Here is an 11227-nt window from a genome sequence, read left to right as displayed (position 1 = left end):
ATGTTGACGCTTACAGCTATGTCCGTGCTAAATAACTATATCATAAAAGTAGATAACTAGGGAGAGAGAAGGAAATCCATGGAATGATTTATGGAGATCTACATATAATAATTTGTCCCGTTAATGAATTCCAGAATGTTGGGGGGGGGGGGGGGAGGGGGTTGAGATCGATGAAGCAGAAAGGATTGGCGCGCAAACGTATTTCCTGACTTGCGGCTAACGGAGAAATTGAGCTAAAAGTAGTAGACATGATCGTTCTTAGACTGTTCTTCTTCAATAAATGGCACTTATCGCACTTACATGTAGCGATAATTGCAATCACATTGAAAGAATAAACAATTCAGTATGGCGGTATCTGACATGGTTTTATTTTGGTTTTACGTTTTTTACATCTTGCAATTAGATTAGCCATGTAGATTGATGAAATATTTTTGCAAGTGTGACTAATCATGCACCAGTCCTCAAAGTGACATTTGGAAACAAGAAGTCATACGGTACAAACCCTGGAGAGAAAACAGAGGTTTGTCATGTGGATTGTTGTGTGCGATTTACGGGACAGCAATCCATCAGCCAAGTGCAATAATTATCATTTGCCTCACGCCTTCAAACACTGCTGATTGGCCACTTAGTAATTCGAGTGAAATTTAGGGGGGTTAGCAAGTATTAATGCAGTACATTTCTAAAATGGAAAATCAGTACACTGAATACTTGTCATTACTATAAGTATTTTAAAATAAATCGTACTTTTAATCCATTGAGTCGAATGATTTTTCTAGCAGAGTTCCTGCGATTTTTAGTTTTGCGTATTGTTTGCAGCACACAAATAATATACTACAATGTCCAAAGAAGTTTAGAGATGTCAAAACTGATCACATGAGGTATTAGTCTCCACAATTCAAGGAAAACGCACATGTACGTATCGCATGCTAAACATTTAATTTACAACTGTTATGCAACTGTGATTAGTAGATGTCATTTGGATTTTTTTTCAGTTCGGGTAATACGAACTACATTTATACTTAATTCTCCCTCCAATGATCGAAGAAACCTGAAAAAATTTTGGAATTTTATTTTAAAAGACGTGACAAATTTGCTGTTTGTACGTATAATGTACTAGTTACTCATACAATATTTTGCTAAAGTAAGCTGATGATGGATTAAAGTGATTGTGCAGTAGTGTTCGTATTTTTTCACCGTGAACATTTTTATTTGGACAAACAGAGAAATGATACAGGTGTGTAAAAGAAAAAAATCGAATGTCATCCTTGTATTTTAATTTTTTTTTCTTATACTACAATTCATCTATAACAATACTCTATTTAATGTATATGTATAAACATTCAAATTTCTTTGAATAGTAACTTTTCTTACATCACCCCTACTAATGTTATTGTGATTTAAATTCAAGACACGTGGTGTAGGTTGACCCATTCAAAGTTTATAAGGTAGATCCGTTTTTTAAAGATAAAATTGGCAGTAAATAGGATATTGATATAGTCTGTTCCTTTTAAAAACATGTCCCATGAAACCTTTCTGAAAGATTTTCATGACTTAAAAAAGAAAAGGGTGGAGGGGAGGGGGTTAAAAATCAAAATCTACTTAATCTTCGCTAAATCTCGCCAGAGCTACTGCCAGAGCTATTGCGAACTCCTCGGTTTTTATAATTTGCAGAAGACCGAAAAATAAAAGGTTCCGAACACATTAGTAGGGGTATTACATTGCACAGTGACTGTGGTTACCGGTAATAAAAATGATTTCCATGATATTATTCATGTACAATTTTATTCAATGGTTCAAATAAGAACAGCTTAAATCTATTAGAAATCCCGAGACGTGCGAGCGATAAGATCTACCCGCAATGTTAAAAAACCACTTCCAGTGGTTTACTTCGTCCACTTCTGAAAGCTCCAACAAGGTTTTTTTTCTGATCTTTTGACCCAAAAACATTCTGTTCTGATAAACAAGTACGAGGAATTTGTGCCGTTTATCTCGATATGTATCCTCACGTAGTCAAGCACTGTTACAAGAGGCGGATGGGGTTGGAATACTTATAGTGACCATAAAGAAGTATAACCCGAATACAAGGGTGGTCAACATATCAGTATTATTGTTGTAAGCTCCTAGTTTTTGGATAGAACATTGCCAAAAAATAAAAATCCTCTGACGATTTTTATATTGCCTGCAGCAGTCGCCATAAATGACAAGCGATGAGCTAGAATACCAGACCAATCATCCATATTTAAAAAAACAATCAGTGGTATGCATGTAAAGAAGAAAATCAAGAACTAAAAGAATTAAACAAACTTACGTGCTCTGGTTTGTGAACACTCAATGGATTCAACTTTCGATTCCAAAAACGTCAACTTTTCTTCAATATACGTATTATACTCTGAAAGGTGATGTTTACAAGAGTCCTTATATTTGCGACGTAAAGGACCTTCCATATTCATATAAATTGAAATGGGTTGAAACCAGATTCAGTACTTTAAAATGATAATTATACATGTAATATTTAAGTCAAATAAAAAAAGGTGCACGTACATAAGAGTTACACATTCACAAACTCCAAAATATATAATTCATATAACATTTATAACAACTCGCTATTTCAATTTCTTTTTCACAGTTTTATTTTGACCAGTTCTTTCTTTAATTTCCAATTTTCCGTTTAAGTCAGAAAAAATAAATGCAAAACGAAAATATGAGATATATTTTTCTTTAAAAATATGGCACTTAATACAGAGCAGAAATAGGTTTAAAGAAGCGGGTAGACATTATATGGACTTGATTAGATATATGAATTTACAAATAAATTTGGAAAATCTATAGATCGCAGTGTCAATTTAGTCCAGTTAATCTATCGCCAAAACACTCTAATCTTAAACAAATTGCAATAGAGATTATACTACTTGAATTTTGATATTTACAATGCTTCCTATGAAATATCAAGACTGTAGAAAAATATATTTGTTTAAACATCCCCTTTTTAAGTTAAAAAATCTATAAAAAAGGGATTATAAACCACTGTTTAAGGTAGTTCGATCCTCAGGTTCTGAAAATAAGCTTTTAGGTAATTGAAAATGCTCACAAAAAGTCTCTGATTTCATATAGAAACTTGAATTTACCCATGGAATTTCTTCAAAATTCATTATTATAGTTAATCATCTTATGTAGGGAAAATTATCAAATCTGAAATATATTTTCAGAAAGTGCGAATAAAAACACCAGCTATGCATTTTCTAATTGAAAATTGATCAACAAATATAATTTAGGATAGAAAAATATAAGTATCCAGGCATTTGGAGAAAATTGCATCTTTTTTATGCTTATACAGTATTTAAGTACTTCTTTTTACTTCAATTGTCATATAATACATAGTGTAGAAGCTTGTGCTTTCATTGCTAGACATCACATATCATATCTTATTTCATATCATGTTAATAGGCAGTGGTATCTAATGCTAGACTAAAGGAAATTCGATTTCTCTAAAAATGAATTCATTTTTTTTTATTTTATGGGGTACAAATGTCAACTTTTTACTAGACCGTTTCTAAGACTTCAAAGAACATAAAATGAAAATTGTTGCACGAAAAGATCTCAATTTCAAGCTTCATTTTGAGACTTTTTAAGTAAAATAATAATTTTAAGAGTTATCCTTCCTGGCAGAGGATTGTATATCCTTAAGGAAATTCTCTGTATGCACATATACTTTTTGGCATCCATAAGCATGGATCATGCAGAAATGCACCTTCAAACTGAATCTAATGATTATTTCATTTTTCATTGCTATGGCTTACTGTTCTCATGGCAACGAGCCTAAAAAAAACTTTAAAGATATTTTTATTTCTCGATGTGGCTTTTTGCAGGGAAAAGAATCTAAATGTCCACAAATGTAGTAAAGACAAACTATATTTTTATGCCCCGGGATCGAAAGATCCCGGGGGTATATTGTTTTTGTCCTGTCTGTTTGTCTGTTTGTCTGTTGTCAACTTTAACCTTGCCTATAAATTTTGATTGGTTGGAGCTATGACTTTCATATTTCACATGTGTATTCCTTGTGACAAGACCTTTCTTTGCGTACCATCATATTTGACCTTTTGACCTTGGAGTTTGACCCACTTTTGCAAAATTTTATGAGATTTTAATATTTGCCATAACTTCTGAACAGTTGGTGCTTGGGGTTTCAAACTTCACATGTGTATTCTAGTTACAAGGCCTTCCTTTGGATACCATCAACTTTGACCTTATGACCTTGACCTTGGAGTTTGACCTACTTTTGAAAAACTTTAACCTTGGCCATAACCTTTGAACAGTTGGAGCTTGGGGTTTCAAACTTCACATGTGTATTCTAGTTACAAGGCCTTCCTTTGGATACCAACAACTTTGACCTTTTGACCTTGACCTACTTTTGAAAAACTTTAACCTTGGCCATAACTTTTGAACAGTTGGTGCTTGGGGTTTCAAACTTCACATGTGTATTCCTTGTGACAAGACCTTTCTCTGGATATCAACCTCTTTGACCCTTTGACCTTGACCTAGGAGTTTGACCTACTTTGAAAAACTTTAACCTTGGCCATAACTTTTGAACGGTTAGAGCTAGGGCTTTCATATTTCACATATGTAATCCTTGTGACAAGACCTTCCTTTGGATACCAACCACTTTGACCCTTTGACCTTGACATAGGAGTTTGACCTACTTTTGAAAAACTTTAACCTTGGCCATAACTTTTGAATGTTTGATCCTAGGGCTTTCATGCTTCACATATGTTATCCTTGTGACATCATCTTCCTTTGAGTACCAACCACTTTGACCCTTCGACCTTGACATAGGAGTTTGACCTACTTTTGAAAAACTTTAACCTTGGCCATAATTTTTGAATGGTTGGTGCTAGGGCTTTCATTCTTCACATATGTAATCCTTGTGACAAGACCTCTCTTTGAATACCAACCACTTTGACCCTTTGACCTTGACATAGGAGTTTGACCTACTTTTGAAAAACTTTAACCTTGGCCATAACTTTTGAATGTTTGATCCTAGGGCTTTCATACTTCACATATGTAATCCTTGTGACATTATCTTCCTTTGAATACCAACCACTTTGACCCTTCGACCTTGACATAGGAGTTTGACCTACTTTTGAAAAACTTTAACCTTGGCCATAATTTTTGAATGGTCGGTGCTAGGGCTTTCATTCTTCACATATGTAATCCTTGTGACAAGACCTCTCTTTGAATACCAACCACTTTGACCCTTTGACCTTGACATAGGAGTTTGACCTACTTTCGAAAAACTTTAACCTTGGCCATAACTTTTGAATGGTTGGTGCTAGGGCTTTCAAATTTAACATTTTTTATCTTTTGGCCTGGATTTTGACTTGCATTTGAGAAACTTTAACCTTCACCATAAGCTGCCATACGGGGGCATCAGTGTTTCACAAACACATCTTGTTCATCTAGATTTTTTTTCTTTTTCAAAAAGTTCATTCTGATGAAATGGGCTTGATAAGCAGGATACAAGATCTACGGAAGCACATTTAGGACCTATCAAAAATATTTTCGAATTCGATATAAGAATTGCAAGAATTTGTTATAAAGAATTTAATTCGTTATAACAATTTCTTTGAATTCGTTATAACGAATTTAATCTGTTATAACAAATTTGTTGATTTCGTTATAAAGAATTCAAAAAATTGTTATAGCGAATTAAATTCGTTTATATGAATTCTAAAATTTGTTGTAACAAATTTAATTCGTTAAGACGAATTCAAAAATTTGTTATAACGAATTAAATTCGTAAAATCAAATTCAACAATCAGGGCCTATACAAAAACAGGTATGAATTTGATATAACGATTTGGCGAATTCGTTTTAACGAATTTAAATCGTCATAACAAATTACAGAATTTGTTTTAACGAATTTAATTCGTTATAACAAGTTTCAGAATTCGTTGCATCGAATTTAATTCGTTGTAACAATTTTTTGAATTCATTATAACGCATTCAACAAATTTGTTATAACAGATTAAATTCATTATAACGAATTCAAAGAAACTGATATAACGACAATTCGTTATATCGAATTCAAAAATATTTTTTGATAGGTCCTAAATGGGCTTCCATAAAGATCAGTTTGATCTACTTGAAGACACAAATGGAAACTAAGGCCAAATGTTAATACTGATATTGTCCATCATTCACTTTTGATAGCATTAGAGTCACCTTCAACTTCAAACCCTATATCTAGATACCGGCAATTATCACCTTTGATTGTGTTAAATTTGTGTCCACTATATAAGCCTGCCCAGCTAATTACAAATGCTAATTCATTAGATTATTAATGCATACTCGTTTTACAATTATAACATTATCAGTTAATTAAGTATCACTTTACATTAAACATGTAGGTTTGTTCCCATTTCGCACACATTTGATTTCAAGTATTTAAAAAAATGTGTGCAAAACGGGAATTTATCCAGGTAAGACAATTACTTTATTGCTATAGTCTATTACATAGGCTGCATTTCATTTCCGGAATTTTTACAAAATTTCAACTTTCATTTCCGACATTTTATAGTTTTCATTTCCGACATTGAAAGTTTTCATCTCCGACATTTATCATAAAGTACTTATCCGGCAATGAAAAAGAACTCAAGACTCTCCTTGTAAAAAAAAATTAAAGAATAAATCATTGATATCCAGCATAAATTCGGTGCAGTCAGCTACATATAGTTCAGTGGACATTTAATTTGTTGAACAAAAATTGAAAGCTCTGTTATATCATGCAAAACTTTTAATAGACTTTGTGCTACATTTATATACAGTGCATTGTAATATTTTTATTTGGAAAATGTGGTTTAAAATAAAAGTAATATATATATATATATATTATGTTTAAATTTTATTTCCACCTTCTTGGTTAACATTAAATTGCTCGAACTGTATCCTTAAAAAATCCGGAAATGTAAAAAAAAAAAATAAATATCGGAGATGAAAATAGAATATGTCGAAAATGAAAAAAAAAATTGTCGGAAAAACAATGCAAAATTCCGGAAATGAAATTCATATGAATTTGAAAAAAGAGTTCTATTGAAAGAATAGGAAGAAACAATGCTTAATTTGCATTTGATATTTTGATTTATTTATGTACTTTCATAAAAAAAAAACATTATATTTTCAAAAATTAAAAGATTTCATAAATACTTATTAAAAGTATAATTACATTTATATGATACTAACCGGACAGATAATTTTTTTATTAATAAGATTGAATTCATTTACCCATTCATTTGATCGTTATATGAAATTAAAAAGCAGGGTGAACTGTGATAAGGATATTTGTCTAAATTTTCATCTTCGTCTTCAGTGGGGTTGGACAAGTTAAGTTTTCGAAATTTACTCTTAAAAATATATATTATAATGCATTGGTAAAATACAGTTAATTCCAGGTAAAACCCAGACAGAGATAAGACTATAATTGTTATCAAAACATATTTCACACGTATTGTTCTATACCTAATTATCAAAATGTAAAACTTTTAAAGTAATTGTAATTTAATGCATTACATTTCAAAGTAATTGACCCCAGGTAATTGTAGTTAGGAATCATCCTTCGAAATTCAATCACCTCAGAGTTAAACATTAAGCTCGAATTTTCTTTTCTTATTACCATGCATCTTTTAAAGAAACAGTCAAAATTGCACATTATGTTTAAATTTGACTCGATACGAACCTTAACAAAACCTTAAAAAAGAGGCCCATGAGAGACAACGCTCACCTGAGTCAATATGGCCCTGCTGTTCTTAATCAACAGATTTTTTTCTCCTATATATTTATATGTTAAGCTTTAATCGCCTGTTCTATCTATAACCTGCCCCATGTTTTGAACGAAATTGAATCTAAACTATCTGAGGATGTTTTCATATTCATATGATTAATCATGGCTTTGCTGGTCTTGAAAACAGAATTTTAAAGATGTCTGCCACCCTACCTTGGAGGGGGGTTGTTGTCATGATTTGAACAAAGTTGCAGGATGCTTCCATATCAATATGACTAATCAGGGCTTTTTTGTTCTCGAGAAGAAGGAAGAAGATTTTTAAAGATTTTTTCCTCTATATGTTCAAATGTAAAACTTTCATCCCCCATTTTGGCCTCACTCTACTACTGGAGGATGACTTGAACAACTTGAATCTACAATACTTGAGCATGCTTCCATATTAATATGAGTAATCATGGCTTTGTTGTTCTTCAGAAGATTTTTAAAGATTTTACCTATATTCTTATGTAAAACTTTGATCCCCAGTTGTGATCCCACCATTCCCCCGGGGTCATGATTTGAACAAATTTGAATCTACACTATGCCATGAAGGTTTTTAATACGTTTAAACTTTTCTCTCCCAATGCTCTTGAGAAGAAGATTTTTAAAAGATGACACCAAATTTTCACCAATTCGTATTGTCTCACCTTGAAAGAGGACGTGGTCCTTCATTTGAACAAATTTGAATACCCTTCACCCAAGGATGCTTTGTGGCAAGTTTGGTCGAAGCTGATCTAGAGAGGAAGTCGAAAATATGAAAAGTACAGACGGACAGACAAACGGAGGACGGACAAAATGTGACCAGAAATGCTCGTTTGAGCTTTCAGCTCAGGTGAGCTAAAAATACTATTATGACTTTCAAAATAAACATTTTTACGTTTTCAAGTTAAACATTTGTCCTGAAAGCTGTACTGAAAGTGTGTACATTTTAATCATAAATTAGACTTCTTTTGGAAAATCAAAAGCGTTATGAAGCATTATTTTGTATAAATGATCATAGAGATGATGAATATTAATTAGCTAAGAAGCATTAAACGACCGCTTTTTAATGTAATAGCGTAAAATTAAATTTCTACGTGTTTGTATGATGCTTACAAATTTTAAGAAGCGATAGAACTGACAACATCAAATATCTACACAAACGAAATTTTTGCTCTGGCCTGTTATTATAAGTGTAAAAAAAAAATAACGTTGGAGAAACTTTTATTGGAAGAGAAATTATATGCTTTAGAGATATAATGGTTACCAATGCATACATGTATCTTTATTGTTAATAATCAACAAAGACTCATTACCATTCATAATTGTTCTAATACAATTCTCATTGATATGTTTCTTCTTTTTTAGGAGGTCAGCAAACTTGCTCCTCGGTAACTCATTTTTTGAATACATGCAAACTTCTTTCAATTAAGGAAAATATTTAAAAATTATTAACTTTTACCATAACTAAATGTTGATGTTATATATCTTAAAAGCACTTATACGTATTATTGGTATTTAGTAAGTTCTACAATAAGAAATTGGTTTTTGTTTTAGCATAATCCATGCCGTGATTCATGATATGAGTGTGAAGATGGAAGATGTAGTCAAAGTATGAAATACATTCAAAATTTCAAAATACAGTTTGAAATATTTAACAATGTTTTATTCATTAAAACTTATCTACGACTCATTAACATTTGCAATTTTTTTTTTCATTTTAGGACAACAGCAATTCTGTTCCATGATACCTATTTTTTAAATACATGTATACTTCTACTCATGTTAAAGAAAAAAGAAATTTTTATCACAATCAAATGATGGTGTGAGATATCTAAAAATGATTAAAATATTATTCTTATTCAGTGAGTTTTGTTCTTTGTTAAATAGTTGCTTTCATATTCTGATCCATGAGATAAATGTCTAAATGGTAGATGTGCTTCAGGTATGAGATACATCGAAACATTTAAAATGTTGTGATAGGTGTAAACAGGATTTACAGATTTACAAAAAAATCACGGTCTGCAAATGTTTACACTTGTAACATTTAGTGCAAATCAGTACAAATTATAGGAATCTTCCTAGCATGAAATAATTTGAAACATAAGATTTATTGTCCTATTTCGGCAGTTTCTGCGAATCATTGCTCCTGTCCGTTATATATAAGCGAAAAAAAGTTTACTGTTGGATAACGTTTTTGCAAAGGATGATTTTTGCTTTTAAGTTATATTCTTTATTTATTTAACATTTCATATCTCAATCAATGATAATTATCTGCTCATAACTTATTGAAATGTTATAAATACAATGATATATGGGATGTTTTCTTTCATTTTAGGAGATCAGCAATCTTGTTTTCTGGTAACTGTCATTTTTATAATACTTTAAAGAAAATGGAGAAAAAAATGCTGGTATTACATTCTTTTAAAAAGGGTTATGCATTATTTTTATTCGCTTGGTTTTGTTCTTTGTTAAAAAGTGGGATCCATGTCCTGATCCACGAGATGAATGTCAAAATGGTATGTGTTCCAGGTATGAGATACATTGAAACTTTAAAATGTTGTTAGTGGGATAAACAGAATTTACAGAACCATTCTGCATATGTATACACAAGTATCAATATACATTATGAGAAAATTCATAGCATAGAATTATTTAAAATGAAGATTTTTTTGTCTAAATTGTCTTATTTCCGATGAAATGTTACCTGCCTGTAATATACAAGTGGCACTTGCAATACTCTAAGTATATTGATTAATGGGATGGGTTTTTTTTTTTCATTTTAGATCAGCAATTTTGTTCTCCGGTAACTCTTATTTTAAATATATGTATACTATTTTTTATTTTAAAGGGAAAAAAGAAATCTTTATCACAATTGAATGATGGTGTTAAACATCTCAAAATGATTAACACATTATTCTTATTCAATGAGTTTTGTTCTTTGGTAAATAGTGGAGTCCATGCCCTGATCCACAAGATGATTGTCGAAATGGTAGATGTGTTCCAGGTATGAAATACAATGAAGCTTTCGAAATGTTGTCAGATTAAGAAAAAAATTACAGATCTACCGCTAAAAACCATTCTGCATATGTAAACATTTAGTGCTAGCCAAATGAAAACAAATTATGGGAAACTTCCTTAAACTAAAGGAGTCAAAAGAAAGACAATTCACAATTGTGTGAATTGTCTTAATTGGACAGTTTTTATGAATTTGTTGCACCTGCCCATAGTAAACGAGAGGAAAGAAGACTAAGTTTTACTGCAAGAGATGACTTTTTAAAGAAAGTGTTTTTAACAATTAACGCCCTCATTATCAGTATTACGATACGACTCATTACCACTTGTACTGTGTTTAATACACTGATTTATGGAGGTTTTCTTCCATTTTAAGACATCAACAAACTGGTGCCTAGGTATTTCATTTTTAAAATACTA

The sequence above is a fragment of the Saccostrea echinata genome, unplaced genomic scaffold, assembly GCF_033153115.1.
Source record: "Saccostrea echinata isolate AGI-Se365-2 ecotype Australia unplaced genomic scaffold, CSIRO_AGI_Sech_v1 ptg000025l, whole genome shotgun sequence".
Taxonomy (NCBI): Eukaryota; Metazoa; Mollusca; class Bivalvia; order Ostreida; family Ostreidae; genus Saccostrea; species Saccostrea echinata.
The sequence above is the reverse complement of the archived record's forward strand: the minus strand, read 5'-3'. Positions refer to the sequence as shown.